Source organism: Herpailurus yagouaroundi, unplaced genomic scaffold (genome assembly GCF_014898765.1).
Source record: "Herpailurus yagouaroundi ecotype Mexico unplaced genomic scaffold, PumYag 162, whole genome shotgun sequence".
In the NCBI taxonomy this organism is placed as follows: Eukaryota; Metazoa; Chordata; class Mammalia; order Carnivora; family Felidae; genus Herpailurus; species Herpailurus yagouaroundi.
The window spans coordinates 45,511,270-45,537,324 of NW_024412403.1; the positions used below are offsets into that span (position 1 = coordinate 45,511,270).

Sequence of the window (26,055 nt, forward strand, 5' to 3'; positions counted from 1 at the left end):
GCAAAATTTCTGGTATAGACAGCTGCTGGCTCTTCCTTGACAGGTTTCTCTACTCTTCCATCACTGATATTTGAATTTCCTATTGACAAATTCACTTTTTCTTACTCAGCCACCAGGTTTCAGAGATGGCCCTGACCCTTGGCTCCAGAGAGGGAAGAGAATGAGGTTCTTGAGTGACGTTAGCCTATCAGCAGATTATGCTACTGATACAACCAAGGAAATCTTTACTGGTGCTTCTAGGAGAAAAAAAAGATTAGTCTTTTGAGGAAGATGCTCGAATAGACTCTCACTACATGGAAAAGAGGACATGACCTACAGTGTTCCTTTTTGATCCCAGAATAAACTTGCATGAAAATGTAATGAATCCAGAGAAAATACAGCCAAGAAGTTGAGGAGAGACTAAGCCCTGATCATATCTCTCGAGTCTGAATCTAGACATACCTGAAGTCAGAGGTTTCCCTGGACTTTTAAGTTTTCTGAGCCAAAAAATATGAGGCTTGTTTACTATATCTTGACAAATAAAGCATACTGACTGATTTTTTTTTAAGATGAAACTTATTTATTTATTAAATAAGTAAGGTTTTTGTACTCATTTTTAGAAACTCAGCATAACATATAAATCTTAGTCTCTGGAATCTTTTCTGTGTGTGAATTCTGCTTTTGCTGTTTAATGGCTGACCTTGGCAAAGTGTGTCAACTGAAGTGATATAACAAAGTATAAAGACTTACACTTAGAAATATGAAAAAATTGTTTCTCACAGTTCTAGAGGCTGGAAGTAGAGATCAGTGTTTTAGTATGATCAGGTTCTGGTGAAGGCCTTCTTCTGGATTGCAGACTGCTGACTTCCTGTTGTATCCTCACATGGTAGAAAGAGAGCAAACTGGCCCTCTGGCCTCTTCTTTTTTCTTTTTTAAGTTTAAGTATTTTGAGAGAGAGAGAGAGAGAACATGTGAGTGTGAGTGGGGAGGAGCAGAGAGAGAGGGAGAGAAAACATCCCAAGTAGACTCCATGCTGTCAGTGTGGAGACTGACACAGGACCTGATCTCACAAATAGTGAGATTATGACTTGAGCTAAAATCAAGAGTCAGATGCTTAACTGCCTGAACCACCCAGGAGCCCCTCTGGCCTCTTCTTATAAAGGCACTAATCACACTCATCAGAGCTCTGCCCTCATGACATGATAAACTTCCAAAGACCCTACTTCCAATACCTCTAATACCTTTATGCTAGGGATTAGATTTCAAGAGATGAATTGTGGGGAGACAAAAACATTCAGTACATAGCAGTAAATAAATTAATATATTTGTTCCTCAGTTTCCTCATGTATATCATAGAGATAATAGTGTCTACATCACAGGGTGGGATTAAATAAGCTAGTATATGTAAAGCACTAGTAACATCTGGTGTATAGTATATTCAATAAATGAAGCTATGATTATCATTGCCTTTAATTAATTAGAATTTTATACCATATATATTGAGAATCTTGTCATTGCACTTCTATACAACATGAGCATAAGATATTCCCTTTAAATAAGAGAAAATGTTAAAACAAATATCAATGCAAATATTCAAAAATTTCAACTCTATAAATTCAATGAACCACCAAAGGAATTTAATAAAATTTTCTTAGCTTGAATACCGTATCATCAATACAGGAATAGGTTAACAATAAATTGGAAGAAACAGAGAACTTCACTGTGTTGCACACATAAAAGTCTAAATATAAGGAAAAAATGAATTCCTGAAAAGTTATTAGTAATTCTATACATTATGTATTTAGTAAGAGGCAGGCTAAGGTATACTGAAACAACCTCAAAATATTACAGGATAAAACAAACAGAAGTTATATTATTGAATTTTTAACAAGTTTTTACTGGCCTACACAATTGTCCTCTTTAAGGTGACTCAGTAAATTAGTTTGTTTTGATCTTGAGAATTTCAGTGAAAGCCCAACACACTAGATACAGTGAGGAAAAAGAAAAATTTGGGAAATGTCACTTCCACTTTCATTATATATTTTATAACTAGGCACATGATCCTACCTAATAGCAAGGCACCTAAGAAATTCAGTCTCCCTTATGCCACAAAAAGAAAGGAAAATGGGATAGTTTCAAGCACTAATTAATATCTGTAGATTAAAAAGTAAAAATGAAATTATTTACAATCTCTAACAAAACTGTAATGTTTTTAAAAATTTTTTTTAATGTTTATTTATTTTTTAAGGAGAGAGAGACAGAGTGTGAGCAGGGGAGGGGCAGAGAGAGAGGGAGACACAGAATCCGAAGCAGGCTCCAGGCTCCGAGCTGTCAGCACAGAGCCCAACACGGGGCTCAAACCCACAAACTGTGAGATCATGACCTGAGCCGAAGTTGGACACCCAACCGACTGAGCCACCCAGGTGCCCCATGAAACTGTAATGTTTTATACATTAAAATAAAGCTCCTAATTTTAAAATTACAAATTAAACATGATCAAAGTAAATATTAATAAATAATAGTATGTCTGAAAATATCATGAAGGCTATATCATGAAAATCGTCATGAAGGAGGTATGAGTTTAGCCGCCTAAACTGTAATCACCATTGCTTAGAAATATACTATCATCTTTCTACCCTTAATCTTTTCTGATTAAGTCTTTTTTAACTGTTGCATAGTCCCTTTTACAATTGTCTTATTTCTTACATGAGGTTTCCTTCAAAACCTTTGAGCCTATGCTATCTGATAAAATTAATTCAATTTATTAGAACCTCCCTGGGAAGGCATCAACACTAAAGATTAAATTAGTAAATTCTAAGAGACAGTAAAAGATGTTTAGTTCATTATCATAACTCAGAAACAAGAACATGAGGTGATGGCCAGGATTGGAGCTAAGGTGGTTACTCTCTGAACTCCTCGGAATCTAAGTCTTTACAAGATAAGGAGTACTTCTTCCATCTGCTGGTTTCAAATACACACTTAGCAAGAACCACAATCAAACAGTTATTTCTTCTGACCACACCTCCAAACTCTAATTTGGCCTGGAGCAGAGCTGATAACAGGGCTGAAGACTCTTAGCTAGAGGTTTCCATCTCCATTCCATATTTATCATTTACTCAGAATTTCTTTAAAAACATTTATTTAAGTCCCCAAAATGAGACGGAATCACTGAAAAGTCTATGAACTTTGATTGTAGGCAACAGATTTAAAAATCTACTTGTGAATTCTCATGTTCAACAATAATGAAACTACACGTTAGTTTATAATAATTACAACATCTATAACATCATTTCAATTAAAAGAATAAAAAGTATACTAGAATAATGTCTTTAATTTTCTTTTTAACATCCATGCCCACAAATATATGTATTTTTTACTGTCATAGTTTTCTATAAGAAACAATTATGGCACAATTATTTTCCTTTTCATTTATTTATTGTTTAAAAATAGAATTAATACATAGTCTAAATTTATCCTCAAAGGTAGGACAGAGTCAATGTTTGATTGATGAAACTTCCCTTCATCACATGACAGTGTAACTCCAAAGAACTAAAGCAAAAATGGGAACATTGCCTTTGTGTAGTTATTGTTATTTGAAAATAACAGCAAAGTATATAACATAGAATATATATTTTTATATTTAAAGGAATAAAATACGAGAAATTTTTCAGAAAGATGGAAGCTTCATTTTGACATGAATGAGCAATCTTCCCTCTGTAACATAAAACAGTAGCCAGAGGAGGAAAGCTAATAAAACAGGCAGGTTTGTTATAATAGTAAAAAATTATTGCAAGTGACAGAAAACTCAACATTTTAAAATTCTTTAATGAAAATACCAGTATTAGCAAAACTGTGGAAGAAACAGAACTCTCATGTATTGTTGCTAAAAGTGTGGACTGTTAGAACCATTACAGGAAATTGTCAGCATCTACTAAAGCTGAGTATGTACCTATCCTTTGACCTGGTAATTACACACCCAGGTATGCTTCCAACAGAAGTGCATACGTATGTTCATTGGAAAAAGAGTTCCAGGGTCGCCTGGGTGGCTCAGTCAGTTGAGTATCTGACTTCGGCTCAAGTTATGATCTCCCAGTCTGTGAGTTCTAGCCCCGCATCGGGCTCTGTGCTGGCAGCTCAGAGCCTGTAGCCTGCTTCAGATTCTGTGTCTCCCTCTCTCTGCTTCTCCCCTCCTCATGCTCTATTTGTCTCTCTCTCAAAATAATACATAAACATTAAAAAAATAAAAATAAAGAAAACCGGGTTCCAGTATGTTCAGAGCATTACTATAAATAATAGCTTCCAACAGAAACTACCCAAATGGTTATCGGCAGAAAAGCAGATAAACTGAGGTATAGTCACATAATGGAATCCAGAATATCAGCAGGAATAAAAAAACAATAACTACACATGACAATATTAATGCATCTCATAAACAAAATATTGAGCCAAAGAATCCAGACCAAAAAATTCATATATGTTCCATTTATATAAAATTCAAAACTGGTGAAGCTATCTACACTATGAGACCACAGGACAGGGTTGCCCGTGGATGTTACTGATTAACTAGTGGGGAGCATAAGAGAAGCTTCTGGAGTAATAATAATGTTCTATTTCTTGACCCAGGCTTAAGTTACACAAATTTGTTCATATGGTGAAAATTCATTATTTATGATAACTCAAAAATTATACTTTAAATTCATTAACAAAAGAGTGTTGGTTTACAAACTGGCCCCTGTACATGGAGGGCAAGGAGAAACCAAAGAAAGAAGCAGACCACTCCATTGGTAGGTGGCAGTTTTAACAATCAAGGGAACGTACCTTTGAGGTTTGTCTTCAACAGCTACAAGATGAGATCTCAGCACCTACCCAACAGAATCTTAAATGTTTATACAGAGGCCTTAACTAGGTTTAGGCAAGTATACTATTCAGATGGTCTCAATAACACTTACTCTCTCAAAGTTGCATCCTTGAAAATAGCTCCTGCTGTGGGAATGGTGGACAGAACATATATTCCCAGGGTGGGGGATGGATGAGGAGAAGCTTCTGGATGTGTTGTCTGGTTTGAGCTCAGCGATGAACCAGCAGTCACACTCTCTTGATGACCTTTTTCAACAAAGAGGCATCTATTACAAACTTTAGATGTAACACAAGCTTCAAACAACCTGTTTCTCAGGTACACAAAGTGTGCCTGTTTTTCAGCTCTTTTCTCATCTGTGTTGAGTTGTGAGGCTATGCATTATGTGAAGAGCACCTCCAGCCACTACAGGTCTTTCCTTTCAAATATAAACTCAGTGGAGAAATAAATTTCTCATTTCATAAATGCTTTGTGCCTGAACAGCCTGTACTCAGCTATGTGACCATTCTTTGAGCCAATCAACAGAGCTACCTAAAATAGAATGTGCTGAATATTGTTTCACTCAAATATTCACCCAGAGTTTTGTGTGGGCATTTTCTTCCAAATTATTTGGACTGAAAAATGGGAAACAGATTTTCTATCTCTAAAAACAAAAAAGCAAGCAAACAAACAAATAAGCATTTCTGTTTACTTACCAGAAATAGAGTGAATGGACGCTATGTATCAGAGGTCAAAATAACTCTCAAACAATAGAGAGCAGATATGGTTTGATATTGAGGAGGATCATGAATATAGCTGCTCGGGTGAGCTGAGTTATTTCCCATTCCTATGGTGGGTGATGTAAGCTAGCAGGGATGATTATTGCCTGTGACATCACTGTGGTTGAAAGCATGAGCAAGCAAAGAAAGCCAGTGAGAAAATAAAAACAAAGGGGGAAACAAAAATGAGCCATCTCACAGGAAGTGGAACTGAAGTCAACAGAGACAAAGTAAGAGAGTCTATCAAGGATATCAAATATAGAACAATTTGCAAAGAAACAACAACAAAACAGAATGGATTTTCAATTTAAAATTTTCAACAGTTAAACTGAAAAAATAGTTACGGTTGAAATTTAACTTGACCAGGAATAGCTACTGAAAGAAGTACAAAACATATAAAGAGTATAAATGATGAAAATCAGTAATGAAAAATGAGTTGAGGGCATAGATAAGAGAATTTTCACCTGTATAAAAGGAGTCCTCAAATTAAAAAAAAAAGTGATAGAAGAGAAATAATATTTAAACAAATCAAGAAATTTTATTTTATTTGAAGGAGGATTTGTGCCTGAAGATTGATAAGACTCCCTAGGTCCCAAGGAGGATTTATTAAAAAGGTCATTCACTTAGATATATCCTAGGGAATATTTTGAATTCCAACAGTAAATATAAAATCTTATAAGCTTCTAGAAGAGCAAGTAACTTTTAAAGGAAAGAGAATATGACTAAATCTGACTTACTTATAACATTAAAACGTAGCAGTCAATGAAACATAATCTGCCGAGACCAAAGCAGTTATAGTCAACTTACTATTCACCTGTCAGAGAAATGGAATGATATTTTCAGGTCTAAATAGATTCAGAATATCTATCACCCATGTGTTCTGAGGAAAATAATTACGAAAAAACAACAACAAAATGACAATTAAATCAGAACTAAGATATTATAAAAGATGAGGATCATATTGAGGAAAGAGTGGTAAGTAATGACTTGCAATTTACATAATTGACTCTAAATGGATAATGTTATTATGATTGGGAAATTGTAATTGTGCCGTAAAGTAAGGTTTCCTAAAAGAAATGAGACAAATTGTGAGGAAAACCCTAAAACTAAATCAACAAAATCTAGGACCTTGAAGCTATAGAAAATGAAAAAAGAATAAAAGCATTTTAACTGTCGCATCTAGAAAAATGATATGCAACAGAAACTGTTCAAAACTACCCAATACCCATTTTGTTTCTCTTCCTTATAATAGAAATTCAATGCTACTCATGGCATGATGTATCCAAATAAAACATGACATTTTCTGCTATGTCTTATAGTTGGAAGAGCTTCGTGACCAAGTACTAAGCAACAGATGCACGTGGAGGTTTTGATTTGATGGCTGGAAGGCTACTAAATAGCTGCTGACTGAACTGAGATGTAGGAAGGCCTATTTTTCTTCTCTTGTTCTCTTCATTGATGCCTGGAACATGAATTTAATAGCTACAAGTCCTTGAAACAAAACAATAGATAGAGTCAAATTAAAAATACACAAACACAGGGCACCTGGGTGGCTCAGTCGGTTGAGTGTCCAATTTCAGCTGAGCCTGGAGCCTCCTTCAGATTCTGTGTGTCCCCCTCTCTGCCCCTCCCCTGCTCGTGCCCTGTCTCTCTCAAAAATAAATAAACATTAAAAAAAATATACAAACATGAGCACACATGTGCATATGTATGTAGAAGGAGGAAGAAAATATCGTGAAATATGCAATATGAAAGAGGAGCTTATACAGATTTTGAAAGACTACTACATACTATTATCAAGAAAAGTAACATAAAATCTAGGTGATATGGATTATTTATATGCAAAGTACAAAGATCAAAATTAGCCAAGAAATAGAAATTGTAAACATACTGTAGAAGAAATTATAAAAGTGATTAAATGTTGAAAGATAAGATCAACTAGATTTTATTGCAATATTTTTAGTAGTTAAAAAATAAAGGAAACATTAAATATTCATTTATAGAAGAGTAGTTAAACTGTTAGCACATTCACACTATGAAATATTATGCAACTATTAAACAGAATGATTTCAATCTCTATTAATGAGATCAGATTTAAATGATGTATTATTGTGTGAACAAAACAGTTTGTAGTATTGTATTAGGGAAATATTAATTAATTTTAATTTATTTTGTTTAATAATATCAAATAGCAAAACTGTGCAGTAATAATAGCAATATTGGTTTTCATGAGACACTGAATTCAAAAGATTCACAAAAGATTTAGGGAATAAATAGAGGCACAAAGAAAACATACTTAAGAGGCGATTGTACTTGTTTTCTATTCTGCAATGACAAATTACCTCAAAGTTAATGACTTAATACAATTTTTTTCTTTTATAGTTCTGGAGATCAGAAGTTTAAAAGCAAGGTATTATCAGAGATATATCCATTTTAGAGCCTTTGGGGGGAAAAAATCTATTTCCTTGCTTTTTCCAGAATCTAAAGGCAATCTACATTTCTTGGCCCATGCCTCCTTTCTTCATTTTGAAACCACATCACACCACCTTCTGGTTTAGACATCATATCTCCTTTTTCTGTCTTTGATCCTCCTGTCTCCCTTTTATAACTACCGTTGTTATTACATCAAGTCCACCCAAATAATCCAGAATAATCTCCGCCTCTCAAGATCTTTAACTTAATCACATTTGCAAAGTTCCTTTTACCATAGAAGTTACATATTTAAAGGATCTTTGTATTAGGATGTGGATATCTTTGGAGGGCCATTCTTTAGTCTACTACATCCATCAATGACTTCAATACATTAATACAATAATAGCCACTAACCTAAAATTATTAGTATATTTACTAACTTTTTTCCTACTAAACTGAGAAAATCTATATAATCTGAATGTTATGTATCCAAGCTACAAATGAAGTCAGGATGTAGAGTTGAGGCAATGCTTTCAGTTCTAAAAAGTTAAAACTAAAAACGGATTCTTCTAATAGAAACATTAAAAAAAAATAAATATAGTCACATAAATAATTCAAAAAATGAAGAAGGAAAGAAACTATTTCAGCATAGTTTCTGATTAATTGCACATAATAAAGGGAAAATAACTAGTAAACTGGCAAATGCAAATTAGGTATAAAATCTAAACCCTTCACTGAAATTATGCTATAACACTGAAAGCCACCTTAATCATGTTAATTACATGCCTAAGTATATTTTGATTGAATATACAGAGAACATATAACTTTAAATGCATCTAAGACTTTAATTTTAAGGAAAAGACAATCTTCACTTAACACATCAAGTGAAATTTGTAATTGTTATTTGTTAGATTTACATTAATAGCTAAACAAATAAATATTTTCATCACAAAATCCAAAACCATAATCAAACTGATAAAATCTGAGGTAAATTATATGATGTTTTAATAAAATAAGAGGGAGGTCCTTTCATGAAGCATCTTGTTTATAGTTCTTCTGTTGATATCTTCCATCAGGAAATATAGTACATAGAATCTGACAATTTTACTATTGGAAACAGACTGGCAGTTATTCAAGTAAATGTCTTTACAAATCAGCAGAATAAAGCATAGAAGAATTCGCTGATTTATTCAAGACATACCACTAATTAGTATGAGAGAAAAAAATCAATAACTATAACAAAGAACTCATATAATGCAGACATTTTATTTTTGAACATATCGTAAAATCCCATTGTAAACATTAGTGTTGCAAATGTGTCTGGGGAAATTAGTTTAAAGAATTATTTTATTCTAGGTTGTTTCCTCAAGAGATTTTGCTCTTATATAATAGGTGATTTATGTCATGAAAAATGTCAAAGTGGCAAGCATCATCTCTTCAAAAAAGTCTGATTATTTATATGCTAAGTAGCATTAAATTTTACAATGGCTATTTATAATTCCATAGAAAATTAGTCATGCATGACAAAACATTGAAACAACACCTATAACCCCAAATGGTCCGATGCATCAGATGTCGATGTTAAATACTACATTTGCCTTGTTAATTGCCATGTATTTAGAAAACTACTAACCATGAGCAATGTATATGTAACATATAATTGTTTTATTTATTCCTTCTTTACACTTAATGAAATAAAATTTTGTAGATTGAGAAAGTTGCTTCATTGATTTGTTCTAAATGTTCAATATGGCAGAATAAAAATGTAAACTTTTGCAATGAAATAAATGCTTTTGAAGTAATGAAAAACCAACTAGAAGATAATCACTGTAAGATATTCTCTTGATAAGTGGCTTTTAGGTAATCCTTTGGGGAATATCAAAATATATATGTTCAGTACATAAACTGAGAGGCAGACTCAGTGGTTAATTTTAAATTAAACTATATAAAGTTGGTTGTGATACTTTTGTACAAACAAAAGCATCTGATCTATTTAAAAATGTTTTTAATGAATATGTTATCTACCAATATTTGAATTGATTGTCCACTTATATAATTTTATTGACTATAATGTTTGGTATAATCCAAAATGTCTAAGACATTAAAGAGATCCTTAAGTAGAAATAAATTTCATACAAAGGAAATCATTCTGATTAAATTTGTAGGTTAAATCACTAGCTTGGTCTATGTTATCATGAAACATTATTAGGAAGAAAAGCAATTTTTTCTTGGCCATATGATTCAGAAGAGTTCTGAAAAATATATTGTTGCATTACTTTTCCTGCTGAAATTTGAATCATTATTCTTGAGACAATTCTGTTAAGCCTAGATGAATATGTTAAACAATTATATTAACAGCTCACTATTGAAAATTAAAGTTGGAGTTAGATACAACAAACAATGGAACCAGTTTGTGAAGAAGAAGAAGAGGAAGCACAAAGAAGAGGAGGAGGTGGGGGGATTTAAGAGGAAGAAGGTTGTGATGAAATTCACTGATAGATTATAGGTTGGATGAGTTGATTAACTGATATTTTTACTTTTCAACTAATGCTATTAGCATTGTGTCAAGAAATACAAAATCAATTTCTATCAAGTCATTTGTACACCACATCCTGCTTTGTAGCAGATCTTATAATTACTTATATAATTTAAACTTTATTAATTTATTCATTTTGTAACTCAGCACAAAATATTGAAAAATCTCATTCAGATATAATGCATAATAAATTGAATGAACTAACAATTGATAAAGCAACATATAGCTGTCAATGACAAAACACATACATTGGGATGTATTGGTCAAAGCCTGTCCCTGTGATAAATTCAAATGTATTATACTTCTTATGAACATTCATGACCTGAGAAGTGAATCTATCCTGCCCCGCTTTATGGCCTCCTCCATTTACTCAAGGACTCCTTATTATTGTGACCCCCAAAGCTACAAATTTCTATATATATCTAAAATGAATTTAATAATAATCATAATTTCAGGGGAAGTTTTAAAGATTAAATAGGTCATGTGTATGAAACCCTTAAGCATCATATATTATAGATATGATATATTTAAAAATTTATTTTTTATTTAATACCAAAGAATAAATTCAGCTATTTGTATATTTTTTTTCAACGTTTTTTTTATTTATTTTTGGGACAGAGAGAGACAGAGCATGAACGGGGGAGGGGCAGAGAGAGAGGGAGACACAGAATCGGAAACAGGCTCCAGGCTCCGAGCCATCAGCCCAGAGCCTGACGCGGGGCTCGAACTCACGGACCGCGAGATCGTGACCTGGCTGAAGCCGGACGCTTAACCGACTGCACCACCCAGGCGCCCCTGTATATTTTCTGAGGTTACTAGACATTTGAAACTTCATTAGCCAGTGTAATGATGACTAAAAGATACCCAGTTAAAACAATGAATATACATATGTAAGCCCATCGATAGGTGATTGATGGACAAATAGAGTTGGGCTTTGTCCAAATGGGCTATGCTGTTTCTTGTGAATCTTAGAGATGCTCTACTGAACATAGAAATAGCATTAGCAATTCAGGATTCATTAACGTAATATAACTCTTCTTAAAATTGATAGTAAAATATTTATCTTGTTTTATTGTCCAATTGTAACTTTTTACATGAACAACTTTTCATTTTCCTGTAACGTATTTATAATGGACTGAAAATGAAACGTGAATATATATATAGAAAATTCCTTGACATTTAACTCATTGAGAGCTCAAATGTAATAAAAAGACTCTTACATTCAAATTTATTTACTAATCCCTTTAAATTCAAGTATATTTCTATAAATCTGTTGTGTTCGTCCTCTCATAAGAAATACCTCTCAAAGCAATAATGTTTCAATAATTTTAATCATTGGCATTGATTTCCTTTTAGAAAGCAAAGTTAAAATTGCTTTCTAGAGTTCTCAGATTTGGGGCAATTCAGTACACTGAAATTGTAACATCACTTGGCCTTGAAGGATTTGAAAACCTAAAAGAATAAATTCAGTTCTCAAAAGTTCTTAAATAAAGGTCCCAGTGAGTATTGGGAAGAATTATAAAATTATTTTATTGTAGTTTTATAGCTGGTCAACTTGGTTTTTATCTTTTTTTTTTTTAATCCCAGAATCCATCCAGGATACCACACTTCATTTAATTGTCTTGTCTCTTGGCTGTGACAGCTCATAATTAATATTTTCAACTGATATTCTAAACATCTGATTTTTAAAAATTTTACTGTAAATTACTCTTTCCTTTTAGAATATTAAAATTTACAGTAGTAGAAATACTCTAATATTCTCAGGAGTATTTGGTGGACTCTACTCCATATTAATACGGTCTTCCTACCAATTAAATCTCAAATATATTTTGTACTACAGCATTCTTCACACAAACACTTGTACCACTGAAAGTTAATTAATATTCTTACCTTTTAAATCAGGCTAGTTCTGGTACTGTGTAGGCAAATAATTTCTCTTGAAATGTTTACTGTCTTTCCTGAAGAAATAATATAGAAATTATTTCTAAATGATCCATGGGTGTAGATACATCTTTTTATAATACATTGGTACTTGTATTGGAATCCTACCATGAATAAATACATAATAGCATCCTATTGAATCTGTTTCAGTTCTTAGTGTGGAAAACTGAGTGAAAACTCTTATTTTTGTTAAAGGTCATTCAAGAATTTGCCTCTTTATAGAATTTAGGGTACATATCAGAAAGGAGGGCTTAAATTTGGATGATTGGCATAAAAAAATCACCATAAATATCTTTGCAAATATATACATTGATGAAAAAATGAATCTATTGCAATAGTTTTGTATATAACTTTCTAATAAAATGTGGCAGATTCTAATAAAAAATTCTCTAATGGCTGAAAGAGTTGAAGAAGCACACAAAACTGTCTAAATTATTTCTGAATTAGACATTGGTCTGAAAATTTCAGCCTAAAAATTTGATAGAAAAATATAATTAAAAACTCCTGGGAAGCAACACCATACCCAAGAAAGTCCAACATGTAGAGAAAAAAGCAACATGAACAATCAGAATATATCCACCATAAAATCAAACTATTGGTGAGAGAGAATAATTTGAATAAAAATATAATAATTCTTAAAGAATTTCAAGTATTTCACATATACACACAAATTTCCACTTCTTTTTAAATATGGTTTCTATAGCTGCTATCTAATTCATGACAAATAATCACAATGTTATTTTAAATACCATTTCCAGAAGCGATCATAATTTTAATTTTAATAAAAAATTAAATTTAATTTAAATTTAAAAGTTAAATTTAATACAAAAAATAAAACTATTAATCTCACCAGTGAACATACATTAAAAAATATTAAATAAAACATTAGGAAATTAAAAGAGTAATTTATTTAAAAAATAAATACTATTCTAAGTATTTATTCTATTCTATTCTAAGACCCTCACACACAGTTGTCATACTAAAGGCAGCCAGCACCTCAGGAACATGTGTCTTCTATTTTGGTTTCTCACATTACATATTCCAAGTCTCCATTTAGAAGGCAGAACTTAGCGGGGCGCCTGGGTGGCGCAGTCGGTTAAGTGTCCGACTTCAACCAGGTCAGGATCTCGCGGTCTGTGAGTTCGAGCCCGGCGTCAGGCCCTGGGCTGATGGCTCAGAGCCTGGAGCCTTTTTCCAATTCTGTGTCTCCCTCTCTCTCTGCCCCTCCCCCATTCATGCTCTGTCTCTCTCTGTCCCAAAAATAAATAAACGTTGAAAAAAAAAAAAAAAAGCCAAAATTAGCTACTAGGCTTCTTTCTTTCCACCTGATTCAAATGCAAAAGTATACAGAGGCCATTTGCCTCAGGGGAGAAGAGGAAGAAATTGCAAGTCCTAGAGTCTAAGGTGGCTAATGTCCAACATTAAGTTCCTTTCTCTGTGTCATCAGAACATTTTTTTTCTCCTGTGTCTGTACCCAGCTACATTGGACTTGAGCTTGTCAGCAATATGTTGAGGAGGTCTGTGCATTTTTCAGTCTGAAAAGCTCTGAACTCTATTGGAGATATACTGAATGGCTGATATACTACAGTAAATTCCTTTTTTGCCTAAGCTATTTAGAAGTGCTATTTGCAAGAAAGAATTGTGACTGGCACACAGCTTATAACAGTATTTCAAGTATTTTATTTTATTTTATTTTTCAACGTTTATTTATTTTTGGGACAGAGAGAGACAGAGCATGAACGGGGGAGGGGCAGAGAGAGAGGGAGACACAGAATCGGAAACAGGCTCCAGGCTCTGAGCCATCAGCCCAGAGCCTGACGCGGGGCTCGAACTCACGGACCGCGAGATCGTGACCTGGCTGAAGTCGGACGCTTCACCGACTGCGCCACCCAGGCGCCCCTATTTCAAGTATTTTAAAATTGCATCAATCTCTCAGTAGATTCAATTCATTAACAAATTAAGAGACAAACATATGATTGCAAAAACTGGGCCAAATTAACACTGGATTGTATGATAAATGACACTGAAGATATACGCAAATTAAACCTAAATAGCATGGGGGCACCTGGGGGGCTCAGTCAGTTAAGCAACAGACTCTCAAGTCATGATCTCACAGTTCTAGAGTTCAAGCTATGTGTTGGACTCCCCGCTGGCAGTGTGGAGCCTGCTTGGGATTCTCTCTCTCCCTTTCTCTGCCCCTCCCCAGGCTTGCACACACACTCTCTTTCTCTCTCACAAAAAAATAAATAAACTTTAAAAAACAAACAGAAAAACCTAAATAGCATGTAAGCCGACTTTTACCAAAATTTAATGACAATGCAGCCCAGGGCCTATATCTTATAGATATAAAACTAGCAATATATATATAAAGATATATCCTGTAGCATATTCATAGTGATAAAAAATTACAAAGTGAATGTACCTTAATAATAAAATGGTTAAGTAAATGATTTGTATCTCAGACATGTAATATTATGAAGGTATTACAAAAAATGACAATTCTATTTGTCTATTTGAACAATTTTCATTTTTCTAAATAATTCCATCAATTATTGAGTGAAAATAGAAAGATACAGATTGCAGTATATAATACAATCTTAGTTTTAAATTCAAAACATGACAAAAATATATTCCTTGTATATAATATATATATATATATACACACACACACTCATAACCTTATGTATAAGGTTACATGAATCAAGAGAAGAGAATGAAAGAATAAACACTTGGTTCTTAGCATGGGTTAGAACTTGGTCAGGGAACATGGTGAGATTAATGGCTGAGGTGTTATTCTTGGAGTAGATAGAAGATGTCAAGAAAGATAAAGCTTGCAAAAAGGAAAAAAGTAAAGAGATTCAGATAACACAGAAACAAAAACAAAAAAAAAATGTAATACCCAAACATAAAGCAGCATGTGTGCTATGACTCGTTATGTAATTTGCATGCATGATGATATTAGCTTGAAAATGAAAGACACTGTTTCTTTATAGCATAAACATATGAGGCAAATATCATGAAAAACTCTAAAGTGGAGGGTACGTGCCTCAAAGGAATGGACCATAGTAGGGGAGGGAGACCACAGAATTACTGTTCATTGTTGGTTTTTTGTTGTTATTCATTTGTTTTGTGTGATAATGAGACACTTGTATTCTCCCAGAGAAGCTGAAAGGTGTGTTCTAGTATGTTCTAAGAATGTAGTTTGATATGAACAGAGAAGAACTTGGGGAAGTCATAAGACAACTAGATTCTTTGGGAATCAAAAAAGCCTTAGGAGAGCTTTTACCTGGGCCAGGAATAAAACAGCTGTTTATGTTTCAACTTCACACAAATTTACAGAGAGTAATTCTCTTATCAGAGTACCTTGAATAGTGGTACAGGTGGAGATCACCACCCCAACGGCCATCTATGAAACTGGGGAATGGAGAGAAAAATTTTTATTTATTTATTTATTTTTAAGAGTTTCACTTTGGACCTAACTATCAAATGTCAAATTCCTCAAATTCACAGGCAAAACAAGCGTAAACTTATGAAATGTCTTGATCTAACTTTCAAAATATTTTTAATTGAGACATAATTGGCATATAACAATATATTAGTTTCAGGTATACAACATTATGATTGGATATTTGAATATATCGTGAAATGATTACTAAATAAGTCTAGTGAACATCCATTACCATAAACAGTTACAATTTTTTCTTATGATGAGAACTTGTAAAATCTACTCTATTAGCATTACTGTTTGTTTTTATTGTTGTTTTTGTTGTTAGCCTTTAGTGTCACTTCACAATTTAAAGAAGATACATCTGTTGCATTGGTAAAGTTAATACAAAATAAAGTTTAAAGGGAAAATCAAATGTTCTTCATGTGGATCCTTTGCCTTATTTTAATGGCTTTCCTCTATTTAATTGGCTGCTCAAAAACATAAACCAAGAAAGAAATTATGGAAAAAATGAGGCTCACAATAGTAAGAATATTTTAATTTTTCCCTTTTTAACTACACTGAAAAAGTAACATACACATAAAACTTTCCTGTTTTTCAAAACATGTAGTAAGGCCAGGAACTGTTTTTAGACCTCAAAATATTTTTCTAGCTAACCAAACTACAGTTTTCATTTCTGTTTATTTTTAACAAATTACACTTTACCATTGAGCTATCTCCCATGCCATGCCGTCCCCTTCCTTCATGCTTTCCTGGATCTTCCTTAATTGCTTCTGCTCATCCTCACTGCAGTTCTGGGTTATTCACCCTGAGGTTCTCCTATATTGGGTTCACTACTTTCTTAAAAGTAGCTTTGTGAATTAAATATTTACCTTAATTTGAGTATGTCATCTCTTCTTGATATCCTGAGAGATAAATTTATGTCAGAAGTTGTAATTTCTTTTGATGATATGGATGATGCCTTGTGCATCTTTTCATCTTTGTATCTATCCAGGGCAAAGTTCCTTCAGTGTACTAGATGCTTAATAAATACGAAACCAATTGTTACAGATATCATCTTGAGATGAACATATTACAGAGAATTCTATGCATTATATATAATCTTAACAGAACCACTGATTGTCTTCATTTAACCAGCAGTGGAAATATGTTAAGAGTTTATTTTGACACTACAGTGACTCCAAACTGAAAAAAAAAGGTAAAGCTGCCTAAAACACTTAAAAGAGTCCCCCTTTTAACAGTAGATCATACACAATACAAACTATTCAAGGATTTTTTCTTAGAACATTATTTTTAATTACTTAAAATTGAATGTGAGATATAATAATTTTTAGTAGTTCACTAAATACCAATTATCGTGAAATAAAGTCTATAGAAGTAAGATGAATCAATGTGGGAAAATAGTTTTTATTTTTCACAAAATGTTGAAATTCTAAATCTAGAAATCACTACCTGGCATTTTCACTTTAATGCATTTTCCTCTTACATTTTCTACTGATGCTTCTGAAAGACACTTCTGATAATACAAGTCCCTCTAGTGGCATCTGAAGTGAAATTTGTAATATAAGTAAAAAGTTATCATTTTTTGTTAGTGCTTGGAAAATACATTAAGAAACTTAAAAATTTCTTGATAAAACTGACATTTGGAAGTTATGATGCAATCATTTATTTATTGCAACGTTTTTTTCATTCTGACATATGATATATAAGTATTCTTTGTATAAACTTTTAAATTGATTGGTAAGAAGGTAACATTTTCCAACTTGAAAGGGACAGTTTGGTATGCAGCAAAAGGGATTATATTTCTTAAGGAACTAATCTGTGCTAGGTGTTTTATCCATTAATTCATCTAATTTGATCAGCTAACAGATTTTATCATTTCTACTTTAAAATTAAACAGGGGCGTCTGGGTGGCTCAGTCGGTTAAGCGTCTGACTTGGGCTCAGGTCGCGATCTTGCGGTTGGTGATTTCGAGGTTCTTGAGTTAGAGCCCCACGTTGGGCTTGTGGAGCCTGCTTCAGATTCTTTGTCTCCTTCTCTCTCTGCCCCTCCCCCACTCACACTCTGTGTCTCTGTCTCTCTGTCTCTCTCAAAAGTAAATTAACTTTAAAATTTTTAAAAATAAAATAAAATTCAGAAAATAATGTTACATGTCTAATTAGTGACAGAACATGGGGTTCAAACACAGGTTTATCTAAGGATTTTTTACTATACATTCCCCTTAAGATAAAATGGTTTAAAAATGAAGAGAAAGACTGACATGAAACCAGAAAATTTTGACAGCTAATTCTAAACTGACAAGTAGAAGGGCAATACTAAGCTGTACGAAGGTGAATGAGTCAAAAGAGATTTTTAAATGTCTGAATTCAGATGTAATTAAATTGACTCTCACTCTCTCCCATATTTTTCTTTTTAACCAGACAATATCTTACTGAAAAGTAAATTGATAAGTATCTTGCTTCATTTTAAATTTGACCATTTAGTTTATTATATTTATCATGATTATTCACTCTCTGATTTCTGTTGAAATTATGTAAGAGATACTATAGTAAACAATATTGGTCCATGTCAAGATTGAAAATAAAATATACAAAATTTTTATAATAGGATATTTCTTAACATAATCTTGATTTTTAGTCTAAGAAGCCAACAGAAAGAAACATAGTTGCATAGGAGATAGGACAAACCTATTTTGGAATTTTTCCCCCACTTTTCCCTAAGAAAACTATAAAATATCAAAATTTTGACAATTCTACTTTGTTTCTATTTTAACTAAGGTGTAATCTCTGAAATATAATCATAGTATTATTTTAGTATTCATATTTCTGGATCTGGTTAATATTTTTAATATCATGTGTTTATAAAAACAAATTTAATATTTGCCCACTGCCAATCATTACCAATATGACCCCAAACTGGCACTTCTTTTAGGCAGGAAAAAATAATTCTTGTATTTCCATATTATTACCTAATTAAATCTACTCTTGAGATGCTAGCTCCTTCTCTATGCTGGGGATGAAATTTCAGACAAGACCCAGAGCTGGCTGCTCTTCACAAAAATATTCTCATTTGACTGGAAGAAGTTGGATGTAGATTGTCCCTGGATGTGACAGATGCTTAAAGCTGACTTTCCCCTTAAAGGCATTTTCATGGGCATAAAGAATGTATGGCATAGAGATCCTATATCTCTCGTGATCTTTCTCTAAAGTGTCTTTGGGGGCACCTGGGTGGCTCAGTCGGTTAAGTGTCCGACTTCGGCTCAGGCCGTGATCTTGCGGTCTGTGAGTTCGAGCCCCGCATCAGGCTCTGTGCTGACAGCTCAGAGCCTGGAGACTGTTTCAGATTCTGTGTCTCCCTCTCTCTGACCCTCCCCCGTTCATGCTCTGTCTCTCTCTGTCTCAAAAATAAATAAACATTTAAAAAATAAAAATAAAAAAAATAAAGTGTCTTTGACGTGATGTGCATCTTCTCTGGCTATTAGCAGATAATTCACAGCTTGTCCTCTGGACTTTCAGCATTACAAATCCAATCTCTCAGGAGTCATTGACCAGACCATCTAGGTGGACATTTTGTTTCTGTGGGAAATGCTCACATGTAGCCTGCTGCCCTTGGAAGTACAGAGATTTTCAAACCTCAGCTCGTATTCAGATTGCTTCAGCAGGCTTCTCAACCTTTAGATACTAGGCTATTGTTTTCAACAAGATCATCAGTCTCTATTTGCGAAGCCCACACCCGTTTCCTTGAAAGGGACTGAAAGCATACTCTTAACAGAATAAAGTGATGACAACATCCCGTCCTTTACTTTTTTCTGCCTTATATTCCCCAAACTGCATGTGTTAAAAACCACCACTTGTATTGACCGGAAACTGTGTAAGCTGGAAAAATAAAGACTATCAGTCTCCAGTTTAAACAAGCCCAGCCTGGATGAGAAGTACTTTAACTTGAGATGAATTTCAAAGATTTTGAAAATCATTCTCAGATTATTATTCACTCATATATCTTTTGGAAGAGTCTATTCAAATGTTTATTCACATTTTATTATTGGATTTTCTTATATCTGAGTTTTTCATTTATTCTGGATTCAATTCCTTTGTCATAATATGGCTGTAAATATTTTCTTTTGGTTATGGCTTACCTTTTCATTCCTTAAGGATGGTTTTCAAAGAACAAAAGTGTTTTGTTTTGTTTTTTTTATGATGTCCAGATTTTTTCTCTTTCATGTTAAGTGTTTGTTGTATCTGCTATAAAATTCTTTATGTCTTCAAATCTTGTCCCTAGACATCAAATCTTTGGGATGTCATCTAGAAGCTTTGTAAGTTTAATTTTTATTTTCATGCCTATGACCTATTAAGAATAAATTTTGTATATAAAGTCAAGGACAAGATTTATTTGTGTATGAGCATTCAGTTGTTTTAGCACTAATTTTTGAAAAAAAAAAAAAACTATCTTTCCCCATTGAGTTACCTTGTTAACTTTGTCAAAATTCAATTGCTCATATATGCATGGGTCTATTTCTGGACCATCTATCTTATTCCACTAATCTCTATTTATATTCATGTCAACATCATACTCTCTTGGCTTCTAGTATGTCTTAAAGTTACTCGTTTAGAAATGGGCACTGTCCCTGCCCACAACTCCGGAGAAGTGGCACAGAGATTTTGACCAATGAGAAAGGCAGGCCATATAAAAAGAGTTTCAATCTCTCCCCAAAGGAACTGACTTTATTTGGAACATACTGTGGGAATTTCAAGTCTAAAGTTGCTCTCAAAAGTCAATGCACATTTTGAAGATAAGTAATTAAGAAGTGTCATAGTAGTTCCATAGAGCAATAAGGTAAACTGTTGGTAGGCCAGCTAGTTTATCAGAAAGAATCAGAGAAAGAGACATCTAAAAGAATCCTTCCTGGTGTCAGAACAAACCTAAGATTTACTTCTGGAAATACTCTGGCAAAGTAGCCTATATTTAATTAGAACACATGGTTAATGTATGTACCAGGACACTTTTGAAAATAATAAGTCAATCAGCAACAATTAGTTATAAAAAAAACAACAACAACAACTGGGTATGATACCAACTGAGGCACACAGGTTAACAGAGGCATCAGGGAAAGGGACAAATTGCTCAGCTAAAGCTATTGTCATCACAGGGTGACTAGGTACATGCTCAAGGCTGTGCCCTCTAAAGAGTGACATCAGAAGCTTCATACTGAAAAGAAAATAAACTTCACTATAATAGTCCAGCTAAGTTACTAAAAACAAAGCCCCAAAGTAGGATAATCAGTAACCAGAGTTGCTATATTACCTAAAATGGACAGCAACCAAAAATGTGGGACAAGCAAAGACACAGAAAAATATGGTCCATATACAGGGGGAAACAAAGTGGGCAACAGAAATCATCTAGGAGAGGGACATGATATTGGAGTTAGAAGATGAAGACTTCAAAGCAGCTGTTCAAAGAAACTGTGCTCAAAGAAGCAAAGGAGGATATGATGACACTATCTACAGAATAACAATAAAAACATAGAAATTATCTTTTAAAAAAGGAATCCAATGAAAATTCTGGAGTTGAAGAGTAAAATAATTAAAATACAACATTTAGTGGGGTGGGGGTGGGAGGTGCCTGTTTGGCTCAGCTGCTGTAGCATGTGACTCTTGATTTTGGGGTTGTGAATTTGAGTCCCATGTTGGGTATACAGATTACTTAAAAAATATTCAATAGGAAGATCAACAATAGATTTTAAGTGTTTGAAGAAGAATCACCAAACATGCAGATTGATAAAGATTAAGAACAAAGAAAAAAAAAGAATGAAGAGAAATGAACACATCCATAGGGAAACATGGAACCCTATTAAGTGTACCACCAAAATCCTAATAGGAATACCAGAGAAGAGTAGAGACCAGAAAAAATAGTCAAAGAAATAATGACTGACACAACTCAAATCTGATGAAAAACAAACTACATGTTCAAGAATCTCAACAAATTGAAAGTAGGAGAAGAACAAAGAGATCTACATTTAGATACATCATAGTAAACAGTTTTAAAAGACAGAAAATCTTGAAAGCAGCAAAAGAAAAAGAATCCTGATAAGATTAACAGCTGGTTTCTTATCACAAACCAAAGAGGTCAGAGAAAATGGGATGACACATTTAAAGTGCCAAAAAAAAAAAAAAAAAAAAAAAAAAAACACAAAAATCTGTCCACTAAAAGTCTCATATTCAGCAAAACTATCTTTCAAAAAATGAAGACAAAATACAGACATTTCCAGGTAAATGTAACATAGACTATCCACTACTAGTAAACCCTCCTTGCAAGAAATACTAAAAGAAGTTTTTTGGGATGAAATAAAGTTTTACCAGACAGAATTTGAATTCACATACAAAATGTAAAAGTACCTTGAAAGGTAATTAAATAATTATAAAAGACAACATTAATGCATATTTCTTTTTTCTCTAAACTGTTTAAAAAAGCAATTATATTAAATAATATGTATTCTTAAGCCTATAACACATAAAAATGTAATAAATTTGACCACAACAACACAAAGGAGGCAAGTGTGAGCAAAACTGTATCAGAATAAGAGAATGACACCAGATTATAATTTGGACCCACAGGAACAAATGAAGAGATCCAGAAAAGGTAAATGAGAAAATGAAATTAATAAACTCTATATATATGCATAGGGTTTATTTAAAACTCTTCTCTTCTCTTAGTTTATTTAAAAAGATAAAATGATGTAATAACAATGTATTATTGGATTTATTACATAAGTAGATATATGTGTAGAAATAAAAACACAAAAAAAGAGGAAAATGGAGTATATGGGAATAATGATTCTGTATGTCACTGTAATTAAATTATTACAAATCTGAAGTAGCTTCTAATAAAATGTTCAGTGGCCCTAGAGCAACCACTAGGAAAATAGCTCAAAAATATTTTTAAAAATCATTGAAAGAGTAAAACACTAAAAGAATAAAAATGTACTAGAAAAAATTCACTTTACGCAAAAAAAGAGCAACAAAGGGACAAACAAGACATGAAACATACAGAAAAAAAATATATAAAATAAATCCAACTATATCAGTTATAACATTAAATGTGGATAGAATAAATAATTCTCTATTTGACACAGAGAATGTCAAACTGGATAACAAAGAAAGATCCAGCTATATGCTGTTTACCAGAGAGAATCTTTAGATTCAGAGGTACAAATAGTTGAAAGTAAAAAGTTATAAAAAGATATATCATACAAACAACTATAACAAAGGTAAAGTGGCTATACTAATATCAGAAAAAATAAACTTTAAGTGAAAAAGTGTTAATAGTATAGAAGGGATATTTTGTAATTATAAAAGTGTTAATCCATCAGGAAGACAGCAATGAGAAATATATATGCACTAATAACAGCCCCCAAATACATGAAGCAAAAAGCAAAACTGACAGATTTGTAGGAAGAAATAGACATTTCAACAACAATAGTTGGAGACTGTAATACACCACATTGAATAAAGGCCAGAAAAATTATAAAGAAGATCAATAATAACAAGTCTAAATTAGACCTAATAGACATCTAGGCTCTTAGACCTAGCAAAATACACATCTTCTCAAGTAAAAACAATAAGAAAAAAAAGCGATAAACCCAAAAGTTGTTTCTTTGAAAAGATCAATAAAACTGACAAATATTTAGGTGGACTTACCAAGAAATAAGGAGAGAAGATTCAAATTACTAAAACATGAATAAAAATAGAGGACATTAGTACCAATTTTACAGAAGCAAAAAAAAAAATATGAAGGATAATATGATCTACTATACGAAAACAATTTACATAACATAGATTAAATAAGCAAATTCCTAGAAAGACTCAAATTACAGAAACTGACTCAGAAATAAACTATCTGAATAAACCTAAAAATAAGTAAAGATATTGAATAAGTAACTTAAACACTTTCCACAAGACAAGCCCAGGCACAGATGGCTTCACTGAAGAATTCTGCCAAAGTTTCAAAGAAGAATTAATAATAGTCTTTCACAAACTCTTCCAGTAAATAAAAGAAGGAACACTTCCCAACTCATACTATGAGGTCAGGGTTTCCCTGAACCCTAAAGCAAACAAAGACAACACAAGGAAATAAAACTACAAGCCAATACCTCTTATGAATGTAGATGCAAAATTCCTCAATAAAATATTTATAAACCAAATCCAGCAAAATAATTATACATCATGACTAGTGGGATTTATCCAAGGAATACCAGGTTGGTTTAAAATCTGAAAATCAATTAATCTAATCCACTATCTTTTAAGAGAAGATAGACAGACATAAACCACATGTCATTAGACACAGAAAATCATTTGACAAGATGCAACATCATATTTTGATAAAAACATTCTGCACAGTAAAAGGTACCCCTTCCATTTGAGTCAGGGAGAAAACTTAGGATTTCAGCCTAGGATGTAGACTGTCCAGGATTTCAGCCTCCACCCTTGGTTGGGCACCTTTGGTCAGTGCAAAAGCTATAAAAAGCTACAAAGCTATCATGCCTGTAGTCTAGGTGGAGGCATAAACATGTTGGAAGGACTCAACTGAAGCAATAGAGGTATGTTTTGCATGGTATACATTCCATGTTATGGAATGCCTAAGGCATTGACTGAATTAAGATCCTTAGAGAATTTTCCACGTCCCAGAAAAGACCTGGAGTAGCAGAATGAGTTCCATGCACCCACAAGTAACATGGACATAGCTCAGAGAGCCACCATTACTTATAGGACCTTTAGAAGAACAGTAAGTATGTATTATAGGAAACATAATGGACAGACAGATGAGGAAAACACAAGATAAAGGATGCCTCATCAGAAGCTGGTGTGAACTGAAAACGCTGAAACTAGAATCCTTAACTCCAACACTGAGATTTGATGTCCCTAACTCCACCACCGATAACTAATTCTCTTTACAGGTAAGAATCATAATCCTGGAGAAAGGCATGTGGAGATCCCTTCTGACAAAATGGAAACCTGAAATTAAAATTAATTTGAGTTATAAGAAATTGTTGTATATCTTGAAGCTGAGTTTGTCGAATTAGATGCATATTTGCTAACTTAGCTTAACAGATGTCATAAATGCCTTTCATAGCCAGGCCCTGACAATAATTCTAGAGCCTCTTGAAATTACGTTGCTTAACTTACATTTCTGCCACCCAACAAAGGGATATCTTAAATACTGACACATAGTTGAATATAATATCTGAAACTATTTTATGTAGCTCTGTACAAATTCACAAGATAGCAGTGGTACTTAATTGGGAAAATTTGGGGGGGAAAAACTGAATAACTTGACAGATCTTAACTTTAATTTGAACATTATTGACAACATTTTAAACATCTGGACTTCACAATATATAGGATCATTTTGTTCAACTTTTACTTGATTACTCAGACAATGGCAAATGCTTATTCCTCTCTATGAAGGTTAAAGAACTAACATTATTGCCAGTATTCACTTTCCTAACTCATTGGTGTTCACCTGAAGACCTTCTCCCTAAGGCATCCCAGTCTGTTGTTGATGCTTACCTCACCTGATCCCATCTCATCATGCATGAATTATCATTCTTTTCATCTTTATGACATTAAATTACTCCATTTTCAAATGTACCATGAAGATTCCATATTTTCCTCTATTCTAGGGACAAAAACTCTAAGTCATTATCTTTATAAGTGAAGATTGTTCTAACTTGGTAATATTAATAAAAATCACTATGGGATCAAACAACCTAAAGATTTAAAAGGAAAAATTTTGCATTTTATGATCCTAATGGGTTTATTTTTTATTCTCCTTACCAGTGCTTAAGCTCCTTGTCTGAGATGCAGCACAGAGTACAAAAATCTAACCTTCTAAACTTCCATTCATTCTTTATCATACTATCTACAATAACCAAGGCTTTATAATATAAAGTTATGTATGTGTAAAATCTAATATTGTATTTACATCCAAACTGGAAGACACTTGGAACGAGGATAAAGACAAATATACTAATTTCAGTTGTTATTAAAAGTCAATTCTGAAATATTTGGTTTAAATAACAAGAACATATTCTTCTCAAGCCTGAAGAAACTTGATGACAAGTCTGCCTGGTTAT

At 33.1% G+C, this 26,055-nt stretch overlaps 1 long non-coding RNA gene across 1 annotated transcript in view; it reads right to left on the minus strand.

The window, feature by feature from the left end:
- Nucleotides 1–557: 557 nt before the first annotated feature.
- LOC121036133 (uncharacterized) overlaps nt 558–26,055 on the minus strand; it is a 52,458-nt gene continuing 26,960 nt past the window's right edge. The window contains exons 5-7 of the long non-coding RNA XR_005793254.1: nt 12,431–12,498; nt 4,929–5,082; nt 558–906 (exon numbers count right to left, since the gene is read on the minus strand). This is a non-coding gene — a long non-coding RNA (uncharacterized LOC121036133). The remainder of the gene's footprint in view (nt 907–4,928; nt 5,083–12,430; nt 12,499–26,055) is intronic.